Source organism: Ascaphus truei, chromosome 15 (genome assembly GCF_040206685.1).
Source record: "Ascaphus truei isolate aAscTru1 chromosome 15, aAscTru1.hap1, whole genome shotgun sequence".
Lineage (NCBI taxonomy): Eukaryota > Metazoa > Chordata > Amphibia > Anura > Ascaphidae > Ascaphus > Ascaphus truei.
The window spans coordinates 29,618,903-29,632,903 of NC_134497.1; the positions used below are offsets into that span (position 1 = coordinate 29,618,903).

Sequence of the window (14,001 nt, forward strand, 5' to 3'; positions counted from 1 at the left end):
GCTTGGAACACGGCATGCTCCAGGTGAACAGTGTCGCATTCCAGGTACCTGCCAGGTACAAACCGGTGATTTGTTAGAATAAAGTCTGCCGCAGCAGTAGTAATAACTGACCACAATCCTTGAGTAGGTTACAGAGGGTGTCGGGGGAAAATGCTAAACTTTTGCACTGGAGTCTTGCCTTACAAGAGTGGAACTTCACCATCCAGCACAAGAAGGGAAGTGAGCATGGTAATGCTGATGGCTTTTCCCGCCAGGACAGCCCTCAGGACTTACTAACTTCAAGAGCTGGCAGGTCAGCCCAGCCACCGGACGGGGTGGTCAGGGCAGTCCCTCCGTCTTGAGTGGGGGAGGTGTGACGGGGAGGAAAGGGTTAATACCTGATTTGCCATGCATTACTGTTGTTGCCCTGTCCCCGCCATTTTTATTCCCCATTTGCAGGCCATTCCCTGTCTGCGAGGGTAAAAGACAAGCTGCTTGCTATACCCTCTAACCGACATATGATGGCAGATCTTAAATGTAAGGCAGGAGGTATTTTTTTGTAAGTCCAAGCAGGAGTTACTTGGACATCCAGCATATGGGTGAATGAGCTGGGGCTATTTTTATGACCAAGCCTCAAAGGGATGCACTTATTTTTATGACGGAGCCTCAAAGGGCTCTCACAGATGTAGAGTCCCCCTGTCTAAAAGAGTGTCAATTATGAAAAGACCCAGAGACCCATAATGTATACAATACTGGCATACTGATGCACAGCAGATGTCAGGCTAGTGACACCTTTGAGTCAGAGACCAGACACAGTGGCCCCAAGTTATGGGTGTAGCCCAGGTATGCTAAGTGGCATGGGCATCAACCTGAACCATGCGCCCTGCCCACCGGACAGCCCTTTTGACCCGTCTTATGAACTGTGGGTAACTTGGCTATTCGTGTTTTTTTTTTGTTCCCACGAGGGGATTGGATCCACATGTTAAAGATAGCTTTGGGCAGTCTATAACTGTGGCTTCTCAGTTATTCCTGAATTTTAATCCATGATGTAAAGATGCAAGACTTTGTTCCAGTACAGTAGCAACCAGTCCAGGAGTGAAGGGGTTAATAACCACAGGACTTTTAAAACTAAGGCCGGGGCCATAGAGGGTTCAGCAGAGCGGAGGCGCGCTGACGCTGAGGCTCGCCTGCTGAAGTCAGCGCGATTCCATGGACTTGCAGGCAAGCCAGCGTGCGCGAAGGAAGCCGGGGGGAGGTGGTTGGAGGCGGGGCAGTGACGTCGCTGGGCCAATCGCCCGCGACGCACTGACATCAACGTCACGGACGTCACGGCGCCGTGACATTGACGCGGCTTCAGGCTGATTGGATGCTTTCAGTGAAAAACAGCTTGGCTGTCGGCTGAAAATTCCAAAGCCTCAGCACGCCTGCGGACGCTCACGTGAGCCCCCTCTCAAGGCATCCTCATTGAGGATGCAGGGGCTCCGCGCGGAGCATCCGCACGGCTCAGCACTGCTTGTCCTTCTATGGACGCAGCCTAAGGCTGCATTTCTTGCGCTTGCAAGCAGAGGACAATTTCTTTTGTTTCAAAGGACAATTTCTTTCATTCCCTTATTCCAGTGAGTGTTGTTTTCAAGTGTATTGTGCAGATATCGTGTTTGTCTATTAAGGAAATAAATCACAATTTATTTTGCAACTTGTTCTGTTCAATCAAGTACCCAGAAACATAAATGTGTTGATAAAAGTTGGTGTCATCGTGACACTTGCGATCTAGCCAAGTGGACTTTAAACAGAGACTGCATTTCTTGCACTTTCTTGAAAAGGACAATTTATTTTGTTTCCCCATCCCAGTAAGGGTTGTATTACGTGTATTCTGAAGTTGTCGTGTGTTTGTCTAGCAAGGAAATAAATCACAATTTATTTTGCCACCTTGTTGCGTTCAATCGAGAATCCCAAAATATAAAAAGTGTTTCCATATGCGTTTATCCCAGTATTTGGCAACAAAGAAGAGGGCTGAAAAAATACATGGGTGTCCTCCACTACAGGGGTCTCCTCTGCTAGGGCTGTCTCGCTGTCTTGGGGGGCATTATTATGCGCTGCATCAGGACACTCCCTAAATGAATGACCCTGTCCCCGCACAAATTACAAAGTACAACATTAGGAGAGACAGAACAGTTATGCCCCAGAACCCCACACTGACTGCACCTAATTTTGTCACAGCTTGCCCTTAAATGTCTGTTGGATCCACATTTGAAGCAAAGTCTGGGCTGGCCACTGTAGAAACAGACCCCTCTGTCACCCCCAATAAAGAGGGAATTTGGGAGATGGTGAGCAATACCATATTTTTCCCTAAATTTGACTTTACACCTCCAGCCCCCAGTGCACACCCACCCTCCATCCCAGATCTCCTCTATTTTTTCCAAGTCCGAAAGTAAAGTACATTTGCCTTTAAATGACGCCATAATTTTTTTTAGTTTTCGGCCAAATCACATGGTTTTCAAGGCCCAATCACAGACCCCTGGATTGTTATGGTTTATTATTTTATGGTTTATTATTTTATGGTTTCCTGTGCGTGGATTGGTTTGAGAGTAAGCAGTATCAACGGGAGTCGGTGAGTGGGACAAGTAATGGTAAGTTAACAAAATATTTTTTTTTTTTTTTAACATGAGTTTTTTTTTTTAAAGATGATTTCTTACCACTGTATGTATGTATGTATGTCTAGATCGATATATACATACAGGGTAAGAAATGATTTTGTTGGAAAAGCTTGTTTTGCACTATTTAAAATGTATTTAGCTATGCTTTCATGTGTGTGTTATGTAATTTTTATTTAGATAGATATAATTTTTGGTGTTGTATGCTGTACTTTAGGCCAGGGTGAGGCTTGCTTTTTTCTAGTGGATTATTTTTGGCACTTATATTTTGTCAGATGGTTAACTTTTTTGGAGAATGGTTTTGTTTAACGATTAAAATAGTTAATTGTGTAATTGATTTGGATGGTATTTTAATTGTTTTGGGATTTAATTAATTAATGGTAATTTATTTCTGTGGACTTGCTTGGTTTAAATAGTATACAGTACTTTTTTGGATTTCATTGTATTTACTTTGGAATATTTTATTGTTAACATTGATTGGCAGAGTGTACATGGTGCACAGATTTTATGCATCATGTATACAATGTCAATTCAATGCATTTGATGATATTGATTGGAAGATTAGAATTATTGTATTAGGAAATAGGATTTTGTTTTACTGTGGCTATATAATATTGTACTTTTCATATGCAAGGTGATGTTTTGATTAGGAGAAGTGGTATTTTTATTGGTGCATGTTTTTGTTAACCCTTAAATATTTCTTTGTATATTGGTTAACCATGTGTGTGTATATGTATATATATATATATATATATATATATATATATATATATATATATATATATATATATATATAATATATGCAATGGGGACTCAGGATGCTCAGATACAAAGAAAGATTGTGGTGGTAGGGGACTCCATTATTAGGAAGATAGATAGGGCAATCTGTTGCCAGGACTGCATGAACCGAACAGTTTGTTGTCTCCCGGGTGGTTTGGCACATTGCGGATCGGGTAGACAGATTGTTGGGGGGGGGGGGGGGCTGGGATTGACCCGGCGGTCTTGGTACACATTGGCACCAATGACAAAGTTAGCGAAAGATGGAGGGTCCTAAAAAATGATTACAGGGATCTAGGCCAAAAGCTTAAGGCAAGGACCTCCAAGGTAGTATTTTCTGAAATACTACCAGTGCCATGCGCTACCGTAGGGAGACAGTCAGATATCAGGGAGTTTAATGCATGGCTAAGAAAGTGGTGCAGGAAGGAGGGGTTTGGGTTTTTAGAGCACTGGGACTCCTTTTCTGAGAGGTGCCATCAATATTCTAGGGACGGATTGCACCTCAATGAAGAGAGATCTTCTGTGCTAGGGGGGAGAATGCTAAAAAAGTTGGAGGAGATTTTAAACTAGGATGGAGGGGGAGGGGAATGAAACAGATAATGAACTAAATGGAATAGATGAGGATTCAAGGTGGTATGGAGGTAGAATGGGGGCAAGTGCAAGTTTGAAAAGCAGTGAGACACCCATAGTAAATACAGATAATACTAGAAAACTTCTAAAGACTAAACCAAGTGGGAGCAGAAAGGAAGGAGCAGATAAGATAATAGTACAGGCTGAAAAAAAACTGAAATGCATGCTTGCTAATGCAAGAAGCCTGGCAGATAAAATGGGGGAGCTTGAATTAATAGCTGCAAAGGAGCAGTATGATATCATAGGCATTACTGAAACATGGTGGGATGAAACTCATGACTGGACAGTTAATTTAGAGGGTAATTCTCTTTTTCGGAAGGATCGAACAAATAGAAGGGGAGGTAGAGTATATTTATATGTTAAACCGGATCTAAAACCTATTATAAGGGATGATGTTTATGAAGGGAATGATGAAAATGTAGAGACCTTGTGGATAGAAATTAGCAGTGGAGGTAAAAGTATAAAGAAAATGTTTGTGGGAATATGCTATAAACCACCAAATATCTGTGAGATTGAGGAAGCTAAAATACTTTTGCAAATGGAGAATGCATCAAAACTGGGTCATGTTTGCATAATGGGGGATTTTAATTATCCAGACATAGACTGGAGCAATGAGATTAGCGTTACAACAAAAGGGAACAGGTTTTTGGGGGTGCTTAAAGACAATAATATGACCCAAATTATTGAGGAACCAACTAGGAGAGGGTCAGTTCTGGATTTGGTCATATCAAACAATGTAGAAGTAATAACAAATATTCAAGTCCTGGAACATTTGGGTAACAGTGATCATAAAATGGTCTCATTTGAAATAAATTATCAAAAAACAGATTACTTGGGTTCAACAAAGACTTTAAACTTTAGAAAGGCAGATTTTCTCTGGGCCCGGAGTTAACATTAAAAACAGTACTATACTATTTTGCTTTTCCCCTCTTTTGTATATGGAATTTCCCCCTCTCTATGTGGATCTGGAGTACCTGTCTGGAGACATAAGTTGGTAACTTTGAATAACCACAACGCTTTCATTTCACGTTAAACACGTGAGTGCAAATTTTATAGAACTTTCAGCATTGAAGCTAATTTGCTGAAGTAGACAATATTGCACTATTTTGTGTTTTTACTTTCTTTTACATGTCCTGATGTGATTTGCGCACCTGTTTCTCCTTTGTTTGCTGATTGAATTTGGTTTGAATTCTAGTCAGGAGCTGCACTCATTAAGGATAGTATATCATCTGTGTTACCTTTGATCTGTTGTGATATTATTTGCGCTTGATTTTCCTTTTCACATTTATCTAATTCACTCTAGAGCTGCACTAATATTCACTATATATCATAGGTGTATTTTGTTCACTGTTTAAAATATTATTTTATTATTATACTTAGTATTATTAGTGGGATAAATATTACACTAATATGGATACATCACCTTCACCACCTGTATTAAACACTATTTTTTCAAGACGTAAAAATAGGACACTAAATCTTGATAACATATTTGATAATATAGATGAAGAATATCTAGAGGATAAAGAAGATTTACATTCATTGTTTAGTCAATTAGAAAAATACCTAATTACTGATAAAAAAAGGTTATGGGATAAGGTTACTTTGGAAAGCTATCTACTAAATAAGCGTGCCCCTAGAGGATTAAGAGTTGTAAAACAGCCAACTTCAAATACTGATGATCCAGTTTTTATGACACCTTGGAATAAGATTACTGACACATGTGAGTCAGATCTAATGAAATTGTTAATTGCTCAGCATAAAGCAAAGCTGTCACAGCTGGATAAACTAATTAGAGAATTAGAAGTGAAATTGGCCCCTTTTGAAACCTCTTCTGAATATGCTAAATTGGATAGTGAATTACAAGAAAAAATAGATTTACTGGAAAGTAACCTTATCTCTGTGAAAAAAATCAAAATTTCACAGAGATAAGAAAGACTATGCCACAGGTAAAATAAAAACTTGGGCCAAACATGAGGCAAAACAAGGGGCTCCCACACAACAACAAAAAGCCCCAGCAAAAATAAGGGACCATTCTAAAGAATGGGTTAAAATCCCACAAAACAAAAAAGGCCCCAATGTAACTTATAAGAAAAGGGAACATTCACCGCCTAGATATTATAAAAGAGAAAGTCCAATTCACTATAGAGAAAGATATGTAGAAAAAAGAAGGAGTCCACCAAGAAGGGAAAAAAGTTATGAACGACATGAAAGAAGGGATTATAAACCCTATGTGACATATCAGTCAAAAGAGGATGATGGCGAGGTTCCTACATCTTCTGCTTTGGCTCATTTTTTAGAGCTGGACCGTTATCCCCCACGGGAGGGGAGAAGTCAGAACTGGGAGAAACCATCAACATCATGGTCACACCAGAACAGATACTCCCCACTGAGGGAAGATTACAGGCCCCAAACACAGAGGGAAAGGAGAAAAAGGAAAAATTCTGTAGAAGAGGAACAAGAGGAGGGATTAATGCAATCAAAGAGAGCAAAGTAGATGACATGCAGGGCATTTTTAATTTGAGTAAAATTGCTCTATCAAAAGAAGAGCAATCGGTTCTGGCAAAATGTTTGAAATTTGCCCCTACCGCTCATTTTAGTGCTTTTAATGCATTCATAGATGCAAATAAAATTTTAAGAAAGTTAACGGTTAAAAGACACTTTTTGAAAAGAAAATTTGATTCCCCTGATATAAGAAATGAAAAGGTACTGTATCAGTGTCAGGTGAAAAGTATGTCCACACAGGATTAAAGCCTAAATCTACTTTTAAGCCCTATCAGGATAGGGGTAATTTTGTGGACACCTTTTATCATTTAATTGTAAATGATTTTGAAAAAATTGAACAAAATCAGTCTAAAAGGAAAAATCTGAGCCAAAATGAAAATGATACACTTAAACAGCTATCTGAAAGAACAGACTGTGATAAAACCGTCCGTTAAAGGCGGAGGTACTGTGATCATGGATAGGTCATATTATATAGAGGAATCTCTTCGTTTATTGGGTGTTCAAGTTACATATAAACATCTTATCACTAACCCCACTAAAACATTTGCACAAGAATTGGGGGTATTACTGAATAAAGGTTTAAATGAAGAAATATTAAATTATCAGAAATTTAAATTTTTAAATATATTATTTCCTAAAATTCCTATCTTTTATTGTCTGCCCAAATTACAGAAAAATCCAATAAAACCACCGGGGAGACCGATAATTTTGGGAATTGGGTCGGCAACTTCAAACCTATCCATGTATATTGATCAATTCCTCCAAGACTATGTAATTGAATTGAAATCACATTTAAAAAATACGACACATATTATCAATTTATTACAAAATATTCAATGGAAGGAGGGATACATTTTGTGTACTGTAGATGTATGTTCATTATATACAGTGATCAATCATTCCCAAGGTTGTGATGCTATTAGAACAATATTGATGAATAGCAAAAAATTGGAAAAAGTACAGGTAGATTTTATAAAAGAGAGTATTGAGTACATCCTTACTCATAATTTCTTTTTGTTTGAAGATGAATTCTATTTACAGATATGTGGCACCACCATGGGTACGAGGTTTGCGCCTAGCTATGCTAACCTCTTTCTGGGAAACTGGGAGGAGGAGGTTATTTACAATCATAACCCCTATGGCTCAAACCTTGTTCTATGGCGGCGCTACATAGATGATATTATTTTTATATGGGATGGAGCAGAATCTCTTTTATTTGAATTCTTAGCTCATCTTAATGTGAATAACTATAATTTAGTATTCACAGAGACACATAGCCCATTGGCCATTCCTTTTTTAGATTTATTGGTGTATGTAGAAGATTTGAATATCAAAACAAAAACCCATTTCAAGAATATAGACTGTAACAGCTATATTCTTGATTCAAGTTGTCACCATACAAATTGGCCGAGGGGTGTCCCCTTTGGACAGTTTCAAAGGATAAGACGAAACTGTACAGAGGTTGCCACCTTTCAGGACCAGGCACAAATCTTGGAAGATTTACAGAAAAAAAGTATGATCCAATACTAATACAAGAAGCAAAAAAGAAAGCTTTGAACCAAGATAGAATAAGTTTATTGAGCACTTCAAAAAAGAAACAATTAGGAGGCGCATGCGTGACGGCAAGGAGCATGGTCGTATAGGATAAGTGCTCCGTGCCTCGCTAGAACACATTGATAGCAAAAGCCTAACAAAACTGCCCATTAAACGGAGCATTTCACTAATAAAACTCCACAATATCCCACAATGTCGAAGAAAACCCCCAAAACATCCAAAAAGAAGGTGCTACCTGAGTATTTCGGCCGAACGGGAGCGGGCGGTGCAGGAGGAGAAATGGCGCCATATTCGAATGCCGGATCAGAGACTGAGCCAGACGGGGAAGGTGAGGAGCGCGACAACCCGACAATGCGCCCTGTAAGATAATGCGACCTTGATAAACTGTATGACAATCTGAAGGTACTGCTGCAGGCCGAACCTAACGATTTAAAAAGAGAGGTTACAGGACTGGGGGAGAGGACGAACGTCCTAGAAAATAAAGTCGACCAGTCGATCAGGGCCATTAAGAGGCATGACCGCAAACACACCAGCCTCCAGGATCAAATAAATGAGCTGAGAGACCGTCAAGAAGACACAGAAAACAGGGACAGGCGTAATAACCTCCGGATTAGAGGGGTCCCTGAAACTGTGCTGGATAGCGAGGATTTCATCCTGAAATGGCTAGAGTCCCTGCTCCCTGACACCCCTAAAGAATATCTAGCCCTGGACAGGTGTCACAGAGCCTTGCGCTCCAAACCCCTAATGCATGAGCAACCGCGCGATATTGTGCTCAGAATGCACTACTACCACTCCAAAGAAGCAGTACTCCATAAAACGAGGCCCCTTCCAGCTGTAGAATTTGAGGGAGTGCGAATGGCCATATACCAAGATCTGTCCCCAGAAACATTGGCTCGGCGAAGGGCCCTATTACCGTTCACCAGGATCCTGAGGGATAAAGGGGTAAGGTACAGGTGGACCTTCCCCTTCGGCCTGCAAGTAACAAAGGGAGGCAAATCTACCACCATCAGAAGTCCAGAAGAAGGGCCAACTTTCCTCCATAAGCTGGGCTTAGGTGAGGCCCCGGTAGCGGAGGATCCAGCTATAGCCCTCCCAGAACCTGTCTGGGAACAAAGGGCTAGATCCCCTAGGGAACAAAGGGGAGCAACATCAAACTAATGGACTCTGATGAACATTTTCAATTATCAAGAAAAAAAAGCTCAATGCGAGACGTTGCTATAGTTCCGTTACTAAAGTTACTAAAGTTACCTGGACTCTGATCCCCGGCTGCGGTGAAGTGACCACCAGACATACAGACTCACCCCCGAGTGAAAGAGGGTTGAGCCCTGACACCCCACCTACAGAAGTCCTGGGCCCAAACAACCTGAATTGATGCAGCATCCCTGTGGAGAAATTCTACGGCCTACCTTGCAGATAATGGCGACCCCCGACACAAAATGGCGATGCAGCTGAAGAAGGCGGGAATCCATGCTGAGCCGCAGGAGCAGGAAGGGAGCGGTGAGCGGGAAACTGGAGCAGGCGCACGCACCTCCGCACTGGTGAGAGTCGTCGTCCAAGATGGCCGCCTCCCGGATACGCGTCACAGTTGGGCTCCGGAAGGATCGGCGCCATCTTGGAGGTGGCGGGACTCGTTCGCACGAGCGCGGCCAAAGGACGTCACCGGTAGGACTGAGGGCAGTCGCAAGCCCCCCGAGGCGTCCAGAAGGCGCCGGAAGGCCTGCGCAGGCCTCGATTAGACACCTATTCGGACAGAAGCGTGTGATTTAAATTTTGAAAAGAAGGGAAAAGAAACATAGCAGAGGGGCAATAGCATAGCGTAATCACGGTTGCTCCAAAACGAAAACACAGGTAAAGGGAGAGTTAGCCAAAGAGTTAGATAGATGGAGGATGAGGGGGAACACGCAGAAAGAGAGTTATTCCTAGAGCCAAAGGTATCAGAAAGAGAAAAGAAAAGGATGGGAATTTACAAAGAGCTAGGGAAGCAGCAAGGCGACAAGAAGTGGTAGAGGGAAGGGTAAGAATGAACGTAAGTAGGGAACTAGAATGTAAACAACGTAAAGTAGGAGAAGGTAGAAAAATAGAACGTTTTGGAATTGTGCATGAAAGATGGTGAGAGTGGTGACTGGAGGTAGAAGGTAGGGGGAAGTGAGGTAGGATTGGATAAGTAGGTTATTAAAGGAAGAGGTGGAATGTTAGCAGGGGGGCAGAGTCAAGATGAGTGGGAGAGGAGAAGGGAACTAAGGAGCGGGGAAACGCAAAAGCAAGAGACTCAGAAGAGATGGAGGGGATAGGGGGAAAGCTAAAGAAAGGGAGAAGAGAAAAAGAGGAGAAGCTCATAAACACAGGCGGATGAGGCTACGACACCACAGGTCTAGCTGGATACCTTATGGCGGTGAAAAAAAAAAAACAAAAAGTAAGGGACAGAGTCAGGTTAAGTTCATTTCACGTTAGGTTTTATTAATTTTAAGCTCAGAAAGAGCGAGGCGGGAGAGGGAGGGAGTGACCTGCTTCAGAAATCCGTATGGGCCACACACTAAGGGGGAGGAAGGGAAATCTCCTGGGCCTTAGTGAAGCCCTTTGGGACTGGTTGCGAGGGGTGAGTGATCTTCATCCCACGTTCCCCCTGGACGGTTGGAGAGGAGGCCAGTCACCCAAAGGCGGTGATCTCGTCGTGGAAGCGGCGTGGCAGAGACGACGAGAACTCTATTGTCTTTTGTCTTGTTTATTGTTTGTTGTGTCCCCCCATGTGTTCCCTTCTGTGTGCTCCCCCTTGTGTTTTTCTATAGGTGGCGACGGGAGGTATCGCAGTTCAAGAAGAACAGGCGTCCGAGAACATGGCCCAAAGGTAGTTCGCAGAACCAGTCACCGACAGCAAGATCATCTCACGCTCTTAAATGAGTAAGGAACTCAGGCTAGTATCACATAACACTAAAGGGCTGAACAGCCCGGCTAAGCGCAGGATAGCTTTCCGAGATTATAAGCTTAAGGGGGCAGAAATTCTGTTTCTGCAAGGAACACACTTCTCTCAAGACAACTACCCAAAATTCCTGGATAGGGATTTCCCAACACATTTTCTGTCTTCCGCAAAGGTAAAAAAGAAAGGGGTGGCCATACTAATACACAAAAAGATACCGTTCGTTCCCGATAAGACTTTCAAAGAAAAAGAAGGAAGATTCCTTATAGTCAGAGGTGCAATCCAAGGGTTCCCAATCACCCTAGCAACAATCTATGCCCCCAATGAGACGGCCCCAGGTTTTTTGTTCTACCTTCTTTAGGAAACTTAACAAAGTAGCCAGAGGCAACATTATTGTCGCTGGGAACCTGAACAGGGCACTACGGACGGACCTTGACAGATGCTCATCCACTAATATTACACACAGATCTGACATACTAACAATCAAAAAAGGGCTACGTGACTGCCAACTAATTGACATATGGAGGGAACAGCACCAGAGACTGCGAGAATATACCTTCTACTCGCACCCACATGACTCATATAGTAGGATAGATTACTTCCTTGTATCCAATAGAATGGTCCCTGGGGTCTCTCACACTGAGATCCATGATATTTCATGGTCCGACCATGCATCCATAGAGCTGCGGTGCACACTTATCCCACTAGACAGACCTAGAGCGAACTGGAAGCTAAATGAACTCTTGTTGAAAATCCCAGCCCTACAAATGGAAATAGGGGAAAAGATCACTCAATACTTCGAGGAGAATGAAGGGAGTGTGACTACCCATTCCACTCTGTGGGAGGCCCATAAGGCTACCCTCAGGGGAGTCATTATAAACCTGGCCGCTAAGAGGAAAAGAGAGCGGGAAAGTAAAATTTTGAAATTAGAGGAACAGCTAGCGGAGCTTTCCTCCCTACATAAGAACAATAAAAATGCCCACACATTAACTCAAATACTAGCCACTAAAAATAGCCTTAATCTTCTCCTCTCCGCTCAGGCTGAGAAGGAATTGACCTGGTCCAAACGGAAATTCTATGAAAAAGCTAACAAGCCGGACACTACTTGCCAATAAGCTAAAAAACAAGCTTACAAATTATCACATTCACGCAATTCGAAACCAGGGCGGGGACCTTACCTCCATCCCAGCGAACATAGCAGGGGAATTCAAAAAATATTATGAAATATTATACAACGGAGATAAGGTAACCCACACCCCAAAAACAAAAGGAGAGTTACGGACCTTCTTAAAAGAGGCGCAATTACCCATTTTGAAGAGATGCGAAAGGGAAGCACTCCAGTCGGACTTCACGATGGAGGAACTCTCTGGGGTCATCAAAGCATTAAAACCAGCTAAAGCCCCAGGCCCAGATGGCTTCTCAAACTTGTATTACAAGAAATATTTTAAAATTCTAGCCCCCCACATGTTGAAATTATTTAACGAAATTTTAGCAGGGGCCTCATTCCCAGCACAAATGCTCCAAGCCTCAATTTCGGTGATCCATAAACCCGGAAAGGACCCGGCAGACTGCAAGAGCTACCGGCCCATTTCACTGATTAACTCGGACCTTAAAATATACTCTAAACTCATAGCCAACAGGGTGGGTAGTGTCCTTCCCGGGTTGATACACACGGATCAAGTAGGATTTATCGGAGGTAGACAAGCAGCAGATAACACTAGGAGAATTATAGATTTGATTGATCTGGCCCAAAAAGAAAAAATACAATCCATGGTGTTAAGTCTGGACGCTGAGGAGAAAGCCTTCGATAGAATAGACTGGCCCTACCTTTCGGAAACGTTGAGAGCATTTGGCTTTGAGGGACGCCTCCTGCAGGCCATCCTGGCGTTGTATAAAAATCCAACAGCAAGAGTGAGATATCAAGGCTTCCCCTCCGAACAGTTTGAAATCAAAAGCGGAACACGTCAAGGATGCCCGCTGTCGCCGTTACTGTTCGCCTTATGTATAGAGCCTTTGGCGGCACACATCAGACTTAACCCAGATATCTCTGGTATCCCAGTGGGAGACCAAATGCACAAAGCCGCGCTATATGCGGACGATGTCATTCTCTCAATAACCAAACCTCTCACATCTCTCCCAAATATATTCAACATACTGGGCAAATTTAACCAAATTTCGGGATTTAAGATCAATCAGTCAAAATCAGAAGCCTCAATATTAATTTACCAAAAGAAGTCGAAAAACTGATTGACCTCAATTTTCAGTTTAAATGGCAACCCTCTGCGATCAAATATTTAGGGGTGTATCTCACAAGGGAATACAAAACTTTGTATAAAGAAAATTTCCCCAAGATCATAAAGACACTGGGGGAGGATCTCCGAACCTGGATGAAGGGGAATATCTCATGGATTGGAAGGATACATAGCGTGAAAATGAACCTCCTCCCAAAGATGCTATATCTTTTCCAGAGCCTCCCTATCCCATTGGTACAGGCGGACATCCTCTCCCTCCAGTCAAAAATTATGAAATTTATTTGGGAATGGGAAAAACCCACGAATTACTAAAGGGATTTTAAAACGTCCCACACTACGCGGAGGGTTAGCGGTGCCTTGCTTGCAGGCCTACTACAAAGCAGCCCAATTAGGGCAGATTTTCCAATGGCACATAGACCCAAGCCTTCGGAGATGGGTCGAGTTGGAAAAGAGATGTTGTGCACCAATTGAAATCCGAAATTTAATCTGGCTACCCAGAGAAGGGTACGCAAGATGAACAAACCGTTACAGACCATGGTCAATTCGTTAAAAGTTTGGGAGGCCACGAAATTTAAACATAACCTGACAACCAAGGCGTCATTAATGACACCAATAGTGGGCAACCCAGACTTCGCTCCGGGCTTGAATAGCAAAAATTTCTTAATTTGGACTCAGAAGGCATTCTCCCGCCTAAAAGATCTGGAGGGCATAACGACCATACAAACATTTGAACAAATTA

The 14,001-nt window shown here is 42.4% G+C and overlaps 1 protein-coding gene across 6 annotated transcripts in view; it reads right to left on the reverse strand.

The window, feature by feature from the left end:
• The window catches only part of LOC142466749 (uncharacterized), a 77,852-nt gene that overhangs the window by 17,556 nt on the left and 46,295 nt on the right, over positions 1-14,001 (reverse strand). The window contains exons 1-2 of one of the 6 annotated variants that reach the window (XM_075572117.1): positions 9,503-13,192; positions 8,332-8,454 (exon numbers count right to left, since the gene is read on the reverse strand). The exons of 4 other annotated variants lie outside the window; for them this stretch is intronic. The gene's annotated coding sequence lies outside the window, so the exon portion shown is untranslated. Of the gene's footprint in view, positions 1-8,331; positions 13,193-14,001 lie in introns of those variants that run through there. One more of the 6 variants, XM_075572116.1, reaches the window with a different exon arrangement.